General features: G+C 35.0%; 1 pseudogene; it reads right to left on the minus strand.

Moving 5' to 3' along the window:
- Nucleotides 1-11,605: 11,605 nt before the first annotated feature.
- LOC114612514 lies at nt 11,606-16,012 on the minus strand (annotated as a pseudogene).
- Between the last annotated feature and the right edge of the window lie 2,683 nt (nt 16,013-18,695).

Raw genomic sequence — 18,695 nt, forward strand, 5'->3', positions numbered from 1 at the left:
TGAGCTGTCAAATGCCACACAATATTTTCTTCTATTATTGCTAGTTAATTACTGAGTTTATATAAAATTTTTGTGTCATCTTTGGCACTTTGAGTTTCTTCCTCTGCCTATAATGGTAGTGTTTCAAACCAGCGTCCACTGTTCTCATCTACTAATGAAATGCTATTGTGGTTCACCTATTCTTGCTAATATTTCAAAAACATTGGTTGCTCTTTAAACACTAAGCCAACTTTGTTTAACGAAGTTTTGTAACTCCTAAAATTATGTACAAAGTTCTCCTATTCTTTTCAATGTTGTTATGAATCTTACAGCCTTTCTAAATAACTATGTTTTCAGGTCCTCAGTAACATATATTTTCTAATGTATTTTTTAATATGTGGTTTTTATGATGTTGATGGTAGTGTGATTAATTTGCAGTTCATGTAATCACTACAAGAAGTAGATTGCCACTTGTGGGGGTTTTATTCCATAATATATTTATATATTTAAATAATAAATATTTAAGAACTACTATCTTGAATTCAACAGGTTTTACAAGTGCTGCTTTATATATATTTAGTAATCACTCATTTGAAAATGTTCTATTTTCTATATTATGTTACTTTAGTATGAAAGTGTAGTTAGACAAGAAATATTAGGTATATTACTATTTAGGTATACTGTCATTATAACTGCTATTTTGTCAATTCTATTTGGAGGTGAGTATTTCTTTCAAATTTCTATTTTTGAAGTGTTGATTTATTTTACTGCCCATTAAAGACATAATCTTTTAAGTATTCTGAGGACACATTTTAAAAAGTTTCCTCACGTTGAAATTTTGAAAATTATATAATGACTCAGGATACAAATCATTGCATAAATTTTCCAAACATACATTTTTAAACATAATATGTGATTGAAGGGTGTAGTGGAAAATATATGTATAAGAAATAAATTAGTATAGTAAATTGTTAAACACAATTTTTAAATTTTTGATAAAATTTTGCATTTTGAATTTAAAAGTGTAAGGAAATCTCAGACTTCCCCCAATAATTTGAATATTTCCCTTGAATTCTACTCATTTTCATGGAGTTTCTCTCTGTTCTGTTTGTTATGGTTTTTTTCTTGTAAAAAAACCATGGGTTTCTTACTAGTTCTGTTTCTATCCACTTTTCTTTAGAATTAAAAAGTATTGTTTTCATTATTTTTATATCAGTGCCTGTATTTCCTTATGTAAATATGTATTTCATCATACAGCATATGAGTGTATATAACTGAGCCACTTAATATTGGACAAAGATGTCAAGATATATGATGAAAAAACTAAGGCATCTTCAACAAATGGTGCTGGGAAAACTTGATGAACATGAACAGAAGAATGAAAACAGACCTATATCTATTCCTTGAATATTGCCTTGAAGGAAAACTAACTCAAAAATGTACCAAATACTTAAACCTGAACCATGAAACACTGAAAGTGCTAGAAGAAATCATAGGCATTACTACATATGATGCCATTTCAGGGGAGGACTTTCTAAATAAGATTCCGTTATTTCAAGAATTAAGGCCAAAAAAAAAAAAAAAAGGACAGATGACACTTCATAAAACTAAAAAGATTACCCATAGCCTAAGAAAGGAACAATCAAGTAAGGAAGAAGGCCACAGAATAGGAATTAATCTTGTCCAGTGATACAGCTGACAGAAGATTAGTAGTCAGAAAAATGAGAAGAACTCAAAACAACAAAGAATCAAAAAGAAAAAGAAAAAGGAAAAAAACCACAAAACCAGAAAGACCCATTCACCAATAGGCCTGGGATCTGAACACAGTTTTATCAAAAGATAAACAAAATGGTTAAGGGATAGTTTTAAATGCATCAATTATCCTTGACAGTTAGGGAATCGTACATCAAACGATATTAGAGATTTCACCTTACCCCAATAAAAATGGAGAAAGATGAACACTCATCCACTGTTGATAGAATTGCGTGCTTATTCAGGAACTCTCAAAATTAGTGTTAAGAATCCCTTAAAAGGGAGAAAAATAATCACAGCAGTCAGAAGGAGAGAGGGCGGGAGGGAGGGAGGGAAGGAGGGAGGGAGGGAGGGATGGAGGGAGGGAGGGACATGGATGGGAGAAGGGAGGGCAAAGGGAAATGGGAGACAGGATCAAGTATTGGGGGAAACAGGAGAGAAGCCCAGGGGGCCAGGAGAATGAATGGAAATATGAAGCTGTTTTGTGTGAGCCTGGGAGAACCTCTAGAAAGCCGCACAGATCTTGTATGTGAGAGACTGCCAGGACTCAATAGGAATAACTAGCTTGAATGCCCAATAGTGGTGAGAGGGAATCTAAAAAGACCACTTCCAGTAGATAGACAGGATTGGAGGGATGAGGTCACCAACCTATCTTAAAAATTTAACCCTGAATTGCTCCTGACTAAAAAATACAGGGACAAAAATATAAATAAATAGATCAGAGACTGAAGGAAAGTCTATTGAGTGACCAGCCCAACTTGGAATCGATCACATGGACAGACACTGAAAGTACTATTGATACCTTGTTGTGCTTGGATACAGGAACCTAGCATGGCAGTCCTCTGAGAGGCTCTAAAAGCAGCTGACTGAGGCAGATGCAGATACTTACAGGCAACCATTGCACTAAGGTCGAGGACTGTAGGAAAGTTAGGCAAAGGATTGAAGGAGCTGAAGAAAATGACAAGCCCATAGAAAGATCAATAATTTCAACTAACCCTGATCCATCAGAACTCCCAGAGACTAAGCCACCAACAAAAGAGCATCCATGGGTTGGTCCATGGCCCCTGGTAAACCAATACTTTCTCAGCAATATTTAGTTATGCTCTATTCACAGTATATTGGAATAAAAAATTTAAATGTCCTTCAACAAGTGAATGGATAAAAAAATATGATGCTATACAATATGGAATGCTATCAGCTATGAAAAATCATAAAATATTCAACTAAATGGATAGAATTAGAAAGAATCATTCAATAAGGTAACATAGTTTTGGAAGGAAAATGACACATATAGTTCCTTACTCCAAACCTTCATATGTGAGTACATACCCAGGACTAACTTCAGAAACTAGGAAAATAAAAATGAACCATTTCCTAGTTGGGAAACTTTGGGGAACAATAAAGAGATAGAATTAGAAATCAATGGTCTGATAGGAAAATGGGAAAAATAATGAGGCTCTTATTATAGAGAAGAGAGAGAGAAAAGAATACAGAAAAGGGGGGGTTAAATATCATTAAAAACATCTGAAAAAGTCCTAAAACTTCTATCGACTTTTAAACAAATACAATACATGTAAGTAGGTTTGTATGAATACATATCATTTAAGTAAAAACATTTCACATATGAACTTACAGTGCTCCTTTCAGGAACCAAATACAGGTCAACAAAATCACCAATACTAGGTATGAGAAGCCCAGTTTTGAGTTGTTAGTCAGAGTTATCCCCAAACCATTGCAGGCTATTGTTCTTGACTAAGATTGCATTCCAGAGGTGGAAGGTGAAGCTCTTATTGCTGAAGATGCTGGTGGATTTCAGACAGTGTTCTTAAACCTTGACCTTTCACTGACATGAAAGTCTTTTGCCTGAAGGCTAAATTTATTTGTACCAGAAGGCACCACATAATCTTCCAAAAGAAAGAAGCAATCAAAAGTCCTACCCAGCTAAGAGCATGACCACACCTAGCATGGCATGATACCTCTAAGGGTACCTTAGAGGCACACATACTATTATGGTAACCAGAAGCTCTCAATTGCACTGAAAATCCACTCGGCAATAGGAAGTCATTCTTGATACTGGAAACCTAGCCAACTATCTAAAGCTAATAAAGTCATAGATCTTGTAGGAAAATCTGCAACCATCACTAAATCTCTATATTCTCTTTATCCTTCTTCCCACAGATAGGTGAAGTTTCTACTCTTTATCAAGAAAACTTCTTCTTGCAATATAATGAGGCCATTACAAATACCCACAGCCGATACAAACATAGAAGTGTGAAGCTCAGTGCTAGTGACTGACCTACAATTCAATTTCTTCACTGAAGGTTTAATGATCATATTGGAATGATGGAAGAAACAATGTAAGTCCAGATGAACAGACAGTTTCTTCTAAGGGTGTCTCTTTTAGAAATGTCAGAAGCTACACCCATAATATTTAACCAACATGACTGACTAGACATAAGGTGGACAAGGAGAATCATAAAGAGACATGTTAGCATGCAGGTGGAAAGTTCCTGGTGCCATATGCATCCACTATTTGGTTATTCTCTTCTCATTTTTAATAAAATACCTTTTCTAAGGTCATAGCATACGGGAAAACCCAAAATGGCAACTCTAGCTAAACAGTGTTTGAATATTCAAAGTATTCTCTTTCTTTTTTTTTTTTTAAAGATTTATTTATTTATGAGTACACTGTTGCTGTCTTCAGAAACACCAGAAGAGGGCGCCAGATCCCATTACAGATGGTTGTGAGCCACCATGTGGTTGCTGGGATTTGAACGCAGGACCTCTGGAAGAGCAGCCAGTGCTCTTAACCACTGAGCCATCTCTCCAGCCCCAAGTATTCTCTTTCTTATAAGGCAATGGACTATCATGTACTTGACAAATGTTGGCAAGAAAAGCTGTGGAAGAATTATTATTAAAATGCACATGATAGCAACAAATAAAATAGGTAAACCCAGTTAGTATTAAAAGTCAAATACACATATTAAGAAATACAGGTAATTAAAAAGTAGAGAACAGCGGTAATATCATATAGAATTTGATGGAGCTGTTATTTTACATTTGAAGATTGAAGATATAGAAAATCACATTGAAGAAAACAGTAGAATCAAAACATATTGGAAATTATTCTGTCATTTGCAAAGGAAAGTGGCACTTTGGCCTAATTTTGGTTTCATCTGCATGGTTTCAGTATAGCTGCCCGAAGGACTCTTTCTGTGCATACCCTACACTATCTAATCCTCTTATGTTATCCTTTGGGCACTGAATAAATTATAACTAATCTACAAATACCAGGAGGATCTATGCATTTCAGCTTTCCAATGCAAAGACAAACCTTTCTTCTTTCTTAAAAGATAATGAGTAAGGAATAATGAACAGCTGCCCATGTTCGCTATTTAAAAATAAAGGCAAAGCTATATTTTCATTCTTTAGAAATGTGCTTCAAGGGAGAAGAATGTATAAGAAAATACTGTTTATTCTTCTAATTAGTAAATATTCCATATTTCTTAAAATACTGAGGAAAGAAACAAGTCTATAATAAAAAAGAAAAATCTGAAATATACAGATCCACTCCTAATAGGGATAGAATCTGAATCTTGATGTGGCAATGATACTGTTATATCAAGAAGAATAAATTCTATTAGATTCAAAAGAATTAATGACATTAAAATGAAATATCACACAATCTATTCCAAGTCCAAAGAAAAAATTATTCCAGAGCCGAAGACCTACCTAATATTGCAAGAATTTTCTAGAATTCTTAATGATTCTCATAACTGGGCATGATTGGTCATTGCTTTGTTTTCTTTAGTGGCATACGTTAAAACCTTCCAGCATTATAGTAGATAGCTGGCATGGATACAGTTTCCAAGTCATTACCAGCTTGATTTTCCAGTTCTTAGTGTCACAGAATAGGATAAACAATGGAATGAAGAATAAGACCTTAGATTCAAGTTTTGTATGACAACTAATAGCAATAGAGATGGGCTGCAATGGGAAAGGGGGTCTAAGAGGCTTCCCTGGCCATTCACCAGAAAAGATTACAAATTGCTCACACTAGAACTTTTATTTGTTAACCGGCAGTGCCAAATGGTTGCATTGACTATCTGTTATAAAATATCTACAATTTATCTCTTTTTATATTGGTTTTCACATATTTGGTTTCCACATGACCACTTTCAAGATCTTCAGTACTACTTACTCTTCCTTTATGCTGCTCTCCCATTCCCCAACCCAAGTTAAACTTTCTAGTGCTATACTCTCCTTTAAGCATCTATGTCACTCTGTTCTATGTCAGCTACATTGACAGCCCCTTTCTGTAGATGCTTACTATTCTCTTTACATCTACAGTTATTTCAAATAAAACATACATAATGATTAATAGCTGCTATCCATAAATGATAGAAAAAAAACAATGTTTATCTATCTGTGTCTAGGTCACCTAACTCCTTTTACCTGTGAATTTTATAATTTTCCTCTTCTTAACAGTTCATTAATAGTCTATTGCATAAATATACCACATTTTCCACATTGACTCATTGGTTGATGGGCATCTATCCTAATTCTACCTCTAAAAAATTGGTAATAGAGCAGCAATGAACAAGGAGCTAATATTTTAGTAGGTCATAGAGTCCTCTGGATGTATCCTAAACAGTATAGCTGGATTGCGTGTTATGCTTATTTCTAGCTTCTTCAGGAACCTCCACAATGTTCTATGGTGGATGCACAACTTAGTGAACTCCCATAAAAATGAACACCTGTCCCACTGTTTCTGTATCTTTGGAAGCAGTTATTATCATTTGGGTTTGTTTGTTTGTGGGTTTTGTTTCTCTGTTTTGAAGATGTATGTTTTATATCTACTTTGTGTTTAATACTATAATAAGATAAAATCTCAAAGTAGTTTTAATTGGCATTTTTCTCAGTGTGTTTTTTACTTCTATAGGTTTGTCTATCTTTTCCTCTAGAATTTTCAGTCTCATATCTTATATTAACATCTAAGCTTCATTTTGAAATTATTTTTTGCAAGGCAAGTAATATGATTCTAAGTCTATACTTCTACACATAGCCATTTTTTCTCAGTACCATTTTTTATTACAGATGTATTTTTGCCAATATAAGTTTGTTACACCTTTGCCAAAAGTTATATAGCCATAGGAATGTAGTATTGAACCTGCATTTCTACTTCATTGATTTTCGTGGTTATTTTATGATTGAATTATGTTTTGGTCATCTAATAGTACGATACTGTGATATGTAAAACATTGTTCCCTTTGTTAAGAATTGCTTTGGGTATTTTGGATCTTTTATGCTTCAATAGAATCTGAAAGGTTATTTTTTCCAGTCTTGTAAAGAAAGAAAATAGAAGTTTGTGTAGATTCTCTTGAATGTGTAATGACCACCACATTCAGTAATATTGCATTATTATTTGCATTATTGATTCTGTTCTTATGTAAACATGTGATATCTTTCCATTTTCTACTGCCATTTATCAGCTCTTCCACAATGTCTTTACAGCTTAGTTTTGGAGGTCTTTCCCCTCCTTCACTGGATTTTTTTGTATGTATTTTTTGTATGTTGATATCATGTTTTCCAAGTTTGTTGAAAATACTTTTCAAATCTAGAAGTTTATCTAGTAGAATCACTAGAGTCTCTTAAATAAATGATCATATCATGTGTGATAGGGATAATATAAAACCTTCCTTATCTATTTATTTCACTAGTGTTTTTTTTCTGTTGTCCTATTCAGCTAAGTCATGAATAATAGTTATAAGAAGGAACACACTTGATTACTTCCTATTTTTGTGAATTTACTATCAATTCATTTTTAAATTTAGTGTTACATTTTCTATAGGTTTACTCGGTAAGACATTTATGGAAAATTGCCATATGTTTTATATTAATAGTAGGCCCTTTCTTTAAACTTTTACCATTAAAAAAAAGTAGAGGAATTTTTCATCTTGCTATTGATTTGCTTATATTGTTTTCTTTCTTTCTTTCCTTCTTTCTTTCTTTCTTTCTTTCTTCTTTCTTTCTTTCTTTCCTTCTTTCTTTCTTTCTTTCTTGACATTTAAGTCTTTTTATATTCTTTAATCTTTTTTTACAGTCCAGTAGCCATCCCCCTCCTGGTCTGCCCTCCTACCGTTTTCCCCATCTCATTTCTCTTCCCCCACCCCCTCATCTCTAACAGGATGTTCACACCCCACACTCCTGCCTCACCAGACCTCCCAACTCCCTGGGGTCTCAAGTCTCTTTAGGGTTAGATGCTTCTTATCTCATTTAGGCCATCCTCTGCTGTATAGGTGTCAGGAGCCTCATATCAGCTAGTGTATACTGCCTCCAGCAATATGGCAACTCTTGTTGGAATACATATATACCATAGTACACATCTTTAATCTCAAACAATGTAGGTAGTGTTAGCTGATAAAAGAAAACAACCATGTTTGAAAGTGACATCTACTTCAGGGGAAGACAAAGTAATGAATCAGGTAATCATTGGGAAGAATGAGTGAGAGATAGGGTATGCCCAACTCTCAGAGGACAATCCATATAGTTCCTGCAGCAGAGGCAGTTAAAGGCAGTGAATAAGAAGGAACCAGAAGATTAGAAAAAATGCCAGTCAGTATGAGGCCAAGCAGAACAATTCAGTGAGAAGGTGAGAGAAGTCAGATTGAATGAGTCAGCTCAGAGAGGTGTTTGAGACACAACAGGTGAATTGAATAGCCAGCCAGAGTTTAGAGAAAACTAGAAAAGCATGAGCTTATTCAGCAGTAAGCCTCCTGGATGGCAATTACATTAGGCGCAAAAAGATACGTTTACAAAGAAGTGTTGAACATCATCAGGGTCAGTTTGTGTGTGTGTGTGTGTGTGTGTGTGTGTGTGTGTGTCTGTCTGTCTGTCTGTCTGTCTATCTGTTTATACAAGTGTTCATTTTATTTTTGTCTTTTGTCTATTTATATGTTGTGTTATATTCATTGATTTAAAGAAATTGCAGCAGAAAACTTGTATTTTTGGATTAAGCATAGTTGATCATCATAATGTATGATATTCTTAATGAGTTCTTTGCTATAGCGTACATGAATTTTATTCAACTTCGTTGCATCCAGGATCATCAGCAAAGTAGTTTTATGGCTTGTTTTTATTTTAGCATTATCCAATTTCAGAGTAAGAGTAATTGAAAATTGGTTTATGTTATTCCTTCCCTTTTATTTTCTGTAACAGTTTATGAATTATTACTGTGATCTCTTCCACATAGGTTGTATAGAAGTTGAATACATGTTATTGCTGAGCTCTTTTATGTGCAAGGTCTTCTTCTATTCCTTCCTCAATTTCAAGTTTCTGTATGTATCATCCTGGTATATTTATATTTTTGTGTTTAGTTTTAGTTTATGATATGTAATCAAGTTTTATATTTTTTTCAAGATTACTTACTTGAGATTTTTAGGATGTGAGAAGCTCCCAGGACTCAATGGAGATGACCTTAGCTGACATGCCTAACAGTGGAGAAAAGGAACCTGAAGAGACCACCTTCAGTAGATAGAGAGCGATCCCAGTGGAGGGAGGGGTCACGAACTTACCTTCAAAATTTTTGACCCAGAATTTTTCCTGTGTAAAAGAAATGTGGGGATAAACATGGAAGAGAGACTGAAGGAAAATCCACCAAGTTTTCATCCCAACTTGGAAACCATCCCATGCACAGACACCAAACCCTGACACTATTATTGATGCTATATTGTACTTGCAGCCAGGTGCCTAGCATGGCTCTCCTCTAAATGTTTCTACCAGCAGCTGACTGAGACAGATACCGATACTTACAGTCAACCATTGTACTAAGATTATGCACCCCTGAGGAAGAGTTAGGAGAGGACTGAAGGAGCTGAGGGGGATGACAACCCTACATGAAGTCTAACAATATCAACTCTTCCAGACTCTTGGGAGCTCCCAGAGACTAAGCCACCAACCAACAAGCATACATGAGCTCGTCCATGACCCTAGTTACATATGTAGCAGGGGATGGCTTTCTCTGGCCTCAGTGGGAGAGGATTGCCTGATCCTGCAGAGACTGTAGAGACTGTAGTGATGCCCCAGGGAAGGGGATTGGCTGTAGGTATTCAAGTATGTTAAGTTTTCTTGTGTGTATTTTTGTGTGCTTTTGTAGGCTAGAAATCATACTATGGATTTTTGTTCTAATTGTTCTTGTTAGTTGTAATTGTAATTGTAATTGTCAGTTTTTGAAACATGATCTTTAGCTGAAATAAATTTTCAAAATATTCCCTAATTCTGAAGTTTGTTTAGTTTTAGTTGGGATGACCTGTCTAAATTTGAGAGAAGTATACCAAAATTATTTTATGAAAAATATACTGTCCTTTATGCCCACTAGTATTTTTTAGTATTTATCCTATGAAACTGAGATTCGCCAATATTATTGCATATATTGACAATTTAATACACTCATAATTATTATTCTACTGAGTCAAATATTCACTCAATGTAGATGTGCAAAAAATTTATATAAAATCATAAGATCTTATCTCCAGAATAATTTATAGGTGCTGACATAGAGCTTGATCCACAGCCAGAGTAAGGAAAGAAGCTATAGCTACTCTTTGAGTAGGAATCATTGCTGTAACAAGATTCAAACTTTTGTCCAGAGCCACAGATCTACCAAGAGTGTGACCCAGAGCCAGAATTCAGTCTAAAATAGTTTTGAGATATAAGAAACACACAAAGGAGACCAATCATCATAGAAGTAACACCCATGACTATTACACAATAATAGGAAATGGGAAAGAAACGAGATTAATGCCATAAGCAATTTAGAAATCAGTCTATATATGAACAGTGTTAATTGCTACAGACAATTTTATACTGATAGGGTAAGATTATGCAAAGCATTGAAATAATATTCTTATATTTGGAATTTTAAAAGACAAAACAAGACAAAACAAACCAACAAAGGAACAGACATCTTAAAGCTACCACAATATTTTCCTTCAGAACACTGCAAAATCTCACATAAGAAATTGATCCCCAAAATCTAAACTTCTGATGGACAAGTCCCAATGTAAAAACACAAGTAATATCAACTAAAACAGCCTTCCTCTCTAAAACCTGCCAATCACAGAGTACTATCCCTAAATAAAAAATGACTTCAATGAAATGCCAAAGGATTTAAAAGGAAAACCATGCGCTAATACTGAGGATCTCAGTTTCATATCCAAATAAATGAAAAAAAAGAAATATGTATAAATAAAACTAAAAACTAATATATTATATAAAATAGAATTGAGAATACCTACACACATTAAATTAAAACAAATTGAAATTCTCAAGATGGCAAACTCAATAAGCTAAACAAAATTTGGAGCAAAGCTTCATGAATAAAATGTACCACTGATAGGAAAGAGTATTGAATATGAAAGATAAAGCAGAATAATTGAAATATTCAATGAAAGAAAATATTAAAGTGTTTTACATGTGGGAAAATAGCATGTGTGAACTTTTGAACACAATAGAAAGACCCCATCTATTACTTATGCACATAAAAATTAGAGAATAACTTTATGCCAAAAAGAAAGTTTATTTTCACTTTTCTTTTTTTGGCCTATAATCTTTCATTCACATACCTACAAGTAATATTTTCATAATGCACAAAAGCAACACTGAACACTTTTTTTTTCAGAGAGCATGAATGAACATTATTTTATTTAATTATTTGTATTATTTTTCTATACCTGTTAAGTACAATTGATATAATGAAATAATGTCTTTAAGCCATGTGACACTCATGTCCCATAATATCTGAGATTGAGAAATAACAGAACATAGATAGCTTGCTTGATAAACTTAGTTGAGTCGTAAATAAATGTTCAAATTATCAGCATTTCTTCTTCATCTTTTTAAAGGTTCCTATTACATCTTGATGTTTCAGACTATAGATCAAGGTGTTCAACACGGGAATCATTATGCCATAAGACACACAAGCTGCCTTTTCTTGCTCTTGAGATTCATTAGTATGTTTTAGGAGAGGGTGCCATAGTAAATTGTGACTGCAGTCAGCTGGGTGGCACATTTGGAGAAGAATTTACTCCTTCCTGTAGCAGAAGACATCATTAAGATGGCAGCCAACACACACACACACACACACACACACACATACACATACACACACACACACACACACACACACACACACACATATGAAAGATGACAAACAGCATAGTGCTCATCAGGTCGAACCCTACAAAGACTGTCTATAGCAAGATACTGAAGTCAACACTGGAGTATGATAGGGCAAGAATAGGAAATTCATCACAGAAAAAGTGATCAATGGCATTAGATTTACAGAAGTTCAGTAAGAATGTAAAACTTGTGTTTACAGAAACATTTAGGAAGCCCATGACATATAAACCAACTAGCAGCAGAATGCACAGCCTTTGGGACATGACTACAGAATAGCATAATGGGTTACAGAAGGCCATATAGCGGTCTACAGACATAGGAGCTAGGTTGAAGCAGTTGATGGTTGTGAAAGTACCAGAGGCTAGTAACAATAACATACATCTGTAGTAGTATAGGGATGCAAGGGCCTCCTCTACACCTGTCCTCTACAACTGTGTTTTGGATTCACGAATGAAAGACACACACACACACACACACACACGCACATACACACACATGCAGGCTTATTTTTAATATGCCTTAAGTTAACCCAATAGCTGGGCCACTCCTTAACCTCCACATGTCTAACACATGGCCTCCCAATATTCCTGAGTTAATAGTTTCTGAATCTACATTTTATCTTTGTTGCCTTTTACCTTTCTCGGCATCCCCCTGGAGGTGCTTTCCCCTTGCACCTACATTTTGACCCTCTGACCCTCCTGTACCTTCCCAGTGTGGCCCATCCCACACCCTTGTAATTGCTGACTCCCCTCTTCTCCTGTGTTTCTTGTTCAGGAATTCTGAAAATCCTGCCTCTGTCTCCCTGCCCAGTAATGGACACCGGCAACTTTATTCCCAAATCAGAGCCAACAGAGGGTAGGCTTCCTTTAGCCTGCATGTGGGACACTGCAAACAAGTTTTTAAGTAACATAATTAGCATGAAAACGCAAACTGCTACTTATATCCTGTGAAGAAGACGATGCCTTTATCTCTGCAGTTTTTTAACATCTTGAGAGTAATTCCTGAGGTATATCAGAGATCAACAATCGCTAGATGTTGTAGTAAAAAGTGCATGGGAATGTGAGGGACCCTACTCAGCCTTGATGAGTAGGATCAGCCCAATGTTACCCATGAGGATAGCAACATAAATTATTAACAATATTATGAACAGAATATGCCAATATTTGTGCTGCCCAGCAAATCCCAGAGGAATGAATTCAATCACTTTTGTGCCAAAGCTAGGCACAGTGATCCACACCAGTAACCTTGATATGAGAGTGGAGACAAAAAGATCCCAGGGGCTTTCTAGCTAGCCAATCTAGCCCAAATAACAAGTTCTATATCCAGTGAGAGACTTTGAGTCAAAAGACAAGCTGAATAGCAATACAGCAAAGCACCTGATGTTGAACTCTGCCCTTCCCATACACACAGAGAAGGTTGTACACATGAACACACACACACACACACACACACACACATACACATGCACACGTACAAGCACAGTATTTAAACTGTTTTTAAACAAAAAATATTTAAGCCAAGGATAGCAACATTCATCTATAATCATAACACTAGAGAGGTCAGTTAGGTTGGTCCTGGAGCTTATTGCTACTCCCAGTCTATGTAAACTGGCAAGCTCTAAGTTCATGGAAAATCTGGCTCAAATAATAAGGTGAACAGCAATAGAAGACTCCAGATGTCAACATTTGACCAACACACATGTCCACAGAAGTAAAAACACATGTACACCAACCACATACATAACTTATTTCTTCTATTATGTTTGTTAGTGTATTTATGGCATGCTTGTCTGCTCCTGGGAACACAGATGCTGCTAGATGACTATCCTCCAAACGCTAAGTGGAACTTCATAAGTTAACATGCCATGTTTTAGTCATTTTGTTTTTTGTTTTTATTGCTTTGTTGTTTTGTCTCATGGACCCAGTTGTTCCTGAGTCTTCCTGCTTCTATCTCTCTATTTCTGGGATTACAGATGTGACCCCACTGTACCTAGCTCATGTTATCCTTTAAAACCCAACATGAGCTGTATCATACAAAGATTTTTTTTAATCTTATTTTAAAACCAAACGTTGTGGAGTATGTTCAGGGATAATATTCTCAGCCTTCTTTATTCTTCTTTCTTTGAAACTCTTCAGCTGGCAAATATTATTTTCAATGGAATAATAGCATTCAATTATACAGAGAGGAAGCTCATCCAGGTGCAAGAGGCATGCAGAGCACCAAATATATAGGACCAGAAAGAAAATCCCAAACGTCAAACCAAATTTAAAAATAAATTATACAGAAAAATGCGCAAAGAAAACTGGAAGAAAGAAACACCCAGTAATAGTAAAAGAGAAGGAAAATAGCAAAATAACAGCTCACATCTCAACAGAAATGCTCAGAGTCAGAGGGTCTGGGTGATATATTTTAGGATCTGATATATTTTAAGACCACAGCTGCTAACTCAGACTACTAGATCATGAAACCTCTCTGTTGTGATTGATAGAGAAAGAAAACAGTCCATGATAAAAGTGGGTTAAAGGAATTTATGATCATTGGATGGACACTTCACAGAATACTAGAGTAAATGCTTCAGAGTCAAGAGAAGAATAAATACATCTAAGAGAATACAAGAGAAAAACTAAAGCTAAAACAACATTTTAGAAAACAGCATTAAGAAAAACACTGAGAATTTTATAAAACTGTAGAAATTAACAAATATTCATCATTAACTAATATTATCAACATTAATTACTCTCAACATTTATAGTCTCCATTTCCCAGTCAAAAGGCACAGACTATTTTATTAGTCTAAAAAATAGGATCTATTTTCTACCCCAACAAATATATCTCATTCTAAAAGATAATAACTATGTGAGGGTTAAAAGATGGAAGAAAGTATTTTAAGCAAATGGTAGAAGAAAAGAAGTATGTATCACCATTCTGATATAGGAAAAAGTAAATATCAACCCAAATGTAATCATAATACAAAAGGATTTGCTCTGATTAAGTAATAAATCCATGAAACAAATTATAATTCTAAGGTCTTATGCCCTGAGCACAGTTGCACCTAATTTCATATAGCAAAATCTCTCAGACATAATGTTCACCTTATAGAAACACGGGTATGCATCACTTCTATATGCCACCCGATTAAAAGACATCCTGGCCACCTCCCTCCAGGAACATAGCAGATCTGAATAGATCATTCATCTAAATTATGTAAGATCAGTATTTTTCTTAAGAGCCAATGGAACTAATCTTAAAATAGATCATAATTAGGAAAAAGCTCATATTGCAAAAATTATAGAAAAATTGAAATAGGTAATTCTCTTCTATCTGACTAAACATGTAAAAATAAACAATAGATGCTATATCAAACATTAAACTCACATTGACTAATAAAGATGCTATTTAATGACTAGGTTAGTAAAAGCAACAAATATTTTTTTCAACTTCAATTTAAATAAAAACACAGAATAAAATATATGGGGCAAAATGAAAGCAGTCTTTAAAAGTTATCTCAAGTAAGGTGCAAGTTATTTGATCAGAGAAATGGAAAAAAGTTGAAGAAAATTAATTTGGGAGTAAGGAGAAAGATAGATGTGGAAGAATGAGAGTGGAGAGTAAAATAACAATAAAACCATCAAAAAAGATATAAGTAAACACAATAAAATAAATATTTTAGGCAAATATTTACCTAAAATAAAAGTAATACACATACATCTCTGTATTTTTGCATACAAGTAGTTTAAGTGAGGTTTCCTCAACTGGTATGACAACATTCCCTCAAGGAGCCAAAAACATGTAAAGGAAATAGAACAATAAAAAGAAGAGGAGAAGGAGGAGGAGGAGCGGGAAGAGAAGGAGAAGAAGAAAAAAGAAGAAGAAGAAAAAGCACCAGCAAAACTAGCCCTGAGAATCCCTCTCTTGAGTAGTTGGTCAGAGTAACCCCACACCAGAACACATTATAAGCTGTTGCTATTGCTTTTGGCTGCCCCTCCCTAGAGGTGGAATGTAAGTCCCTGTTGCTGAAGCCACAGTATATATCAACATAGCGCCCATAGTCTTCTGAGCTGGAACTGAACTGAATGCCTCTTCTCTGAGGACCAGCATTCATAGTATCAAAGGCACCATGTTAGTTTCTATTTGTGTAGTTTACTAACATCTATTTCTCAAGGAATTCTTGCATTTCCAGGATAAAGCCAATCTAATTATGGTGAATAACTTTTGGACATATTTCTATATTTGTTTTTTTTTGATGATGTTAGCATCTCTGTTCATTAGGTATATTAACCAGTTTTGTTGTTATTGTTGTCTTTACTTGGTATGTATATAAAAGTAATACTGGTTTTATAGAAGAAATTAAGAAGAGATTATTCTTTTCTTTTTCTCAAAAATTTAAGAATTATTGATTAGCCACACCATTACCTGAAATCCCCAATCTTCACTTTACTCCCTGGGCCACAACTTAGTGAACTTCTTTGGAGGGCTGATGCCTTCTAGGACAACCAGCTCATCCTGTCTCCCTGGAGGCCAGCTGACAACTGGAAAAAGCTGTTCTGCCTACTTCACTGGAGATCTGCTGCCACTCAAGACAATCAGAGGCCAGCTGCTATTAGGGACTACCAGATCTGCCTGCAGTACCTGCAACCACCAGGGATTGGTCAAAACCAGAGGTAATCAAATAGCACAATCAAAAGCTAGGGCAATGTGGCACCATCAGAACCCAGTTCTTCTACTACAAAGAGCTCTGCATATCCTAAAACACCTGAAGAGCAAGACCATGTCCTTAAATCTCATCTTATAAAGATGATAGATGACATTTAAAATGAAAATAGGTAAATCTTTTAAAGATACAGATAGATACAATCAAACAGAGCCCTTTAAAGACAAAATAAATAAATATAAAGACTTATAGAAAATAAAATCCAGCAGGTGAAGAAAATTACGTACAATTGTTTATGAACTGAAAAAATGTGAATAGAAACAAGAAAGGAAACATAAAGTGAGGCAACATTGTTAATGGAAAACATAAGAAAGAGAATAGGAGCTACAGACATAAGTACCACCAACAGAATACAGAAATGGAAGAAAAAATCTCAGGCATAGAAAGTAAATTGATACATTGCTCTAAGAAAATGCCAAATCTTAAAAAAAAAAAAAAATCTAATACAAAGCATCCCAGGAAATTTGGGACACTGTGAAAAGATCAAACAAAGAATAATAGGAATAAAAGAAAAAGAAGATTTTTAGATAAGGCCCAGAGAGTATCATTAACAAAATCATAGAATGTCCTTAACCTTAAGAAAGAGATGCCTATAAACAAAGAAGAAACATAAAACACAAAATAGATTGAACCAGAAAAGGAAGTCCTCCAACAACATAATAACCAAGTCAATAAATGTACAGAAAAAAGAAAGAATATTGAAGCTGCAGGGGGGAAAGGCCAAGTAACATATGAAAACAGCCCTATAAGAATTATATCTGACTTCTCAATGGAGACTTTAAAAAACAAAAGGTGCAGGACAGGTGTCTTACAGACCATAAGATACTACTATACTCAACCAAACTTTCAATCACCATGGATGGTAAAATCAAGATAATCCATGACAAAACCAAATTTAAACAATATTTTTCCACTAATTCAGCACTATAGATGATACTAGAAGGAAAACTCCAACACAAGCCAGGTAAATACACCAAGAAAACACAAGAAATAGATAATTTCACACCAGCAATACCAATAGAAGAGAATCACATGCACCAACACACACACACACACACCATCAAAATAAGAGTAACTAACATTTATTGAGCATTAAAATTTCTCAACATCATTGGTCTCAATCCCCCAATAAAAAGACAAGGACTAGCAGAGTGGCTGGGTAACCTGCATTCTATAAACACACATCAGCAAGAAAGATACTACCTCTGAGTAAAAGAAAAAAGGTTTCCAAACAAATGGATCCAAGAAACAAGCTGAAGTAACCATTCTAATTTCTAATATAATAGAAATCAACCAAAAGTAATCAAGAAATGGAAAAGGACACTTCATACTCTTCAAAGGAGACCCACCAAGATGATGTCGATTCTGAACATCTAAGTCCCAAATTCAAGGGCAACCACATTTATATTAGAAACATAATCAAAGATTAAATCACATGCTAAACTCTAAATATTAATAGTGGGAGACCTCTGCATTCCACTTAGGTGCTTCTCAGCCATTCAAGTTTCCTCAGTTGAAAATTCTTTGTTAAGCTAATACTCCATTTTTTAATAGGGTTATTTGGTTGTCTAGAGTCTAATTTCTTGATTTCTTTGTATATATTTGATATTAGCCCTCTATCAGATGTGGGATTGGTAAAGATCTTTTCCCAATCTGTTGGTTGCCATTTTGTTCTATTGACAGTGTCCTTTGCCTTACAGAAACTTTGCAAGTTTATGAAGTCCCATTTGTCAATTCTTGATCTTAGAGTATAAGCCATTGGTGTTCTGTTCAGGAACTTTTCCCCTGTGCCCACGTATTCAGGGTTCTTCCCCACCTTCTCTTCTATTAGGTTCAGTGTATCTGGGTTTATGTAGAGGTCTTTTATCCACTTAGACTTGAGCTTTGTATAAGGAGATAAGAATGGATTGATTTGCATTCTACATGTTGTCCTCCAGTTGAGCCAGCACCATTTGTTGAAAATGCTGTCCAGATTCACTATATGTAATATAATAGAAAGTAGGAAATAGTTTTGAACTCATTGGTGAAAGAGAAAGACCTCAACAGGGTTGAGGGATCTGAAGATGATAGAACT

Source organism: Grammomys surdaster, unplaced genomic scaffold, assembly GCF_004785775.1.
Source record: "Grammomys surdaster isolate TR1022 unplaced genomic scaffold, NIH_TR_1.0 126163, whole genome shotgun sequence".
Taxonomy (NCBI): Eukaryota; Metazoa; Chordata; class Mammalia; order Rodentia; family Muridae; genus Grammomys; species Grammomys surdaster.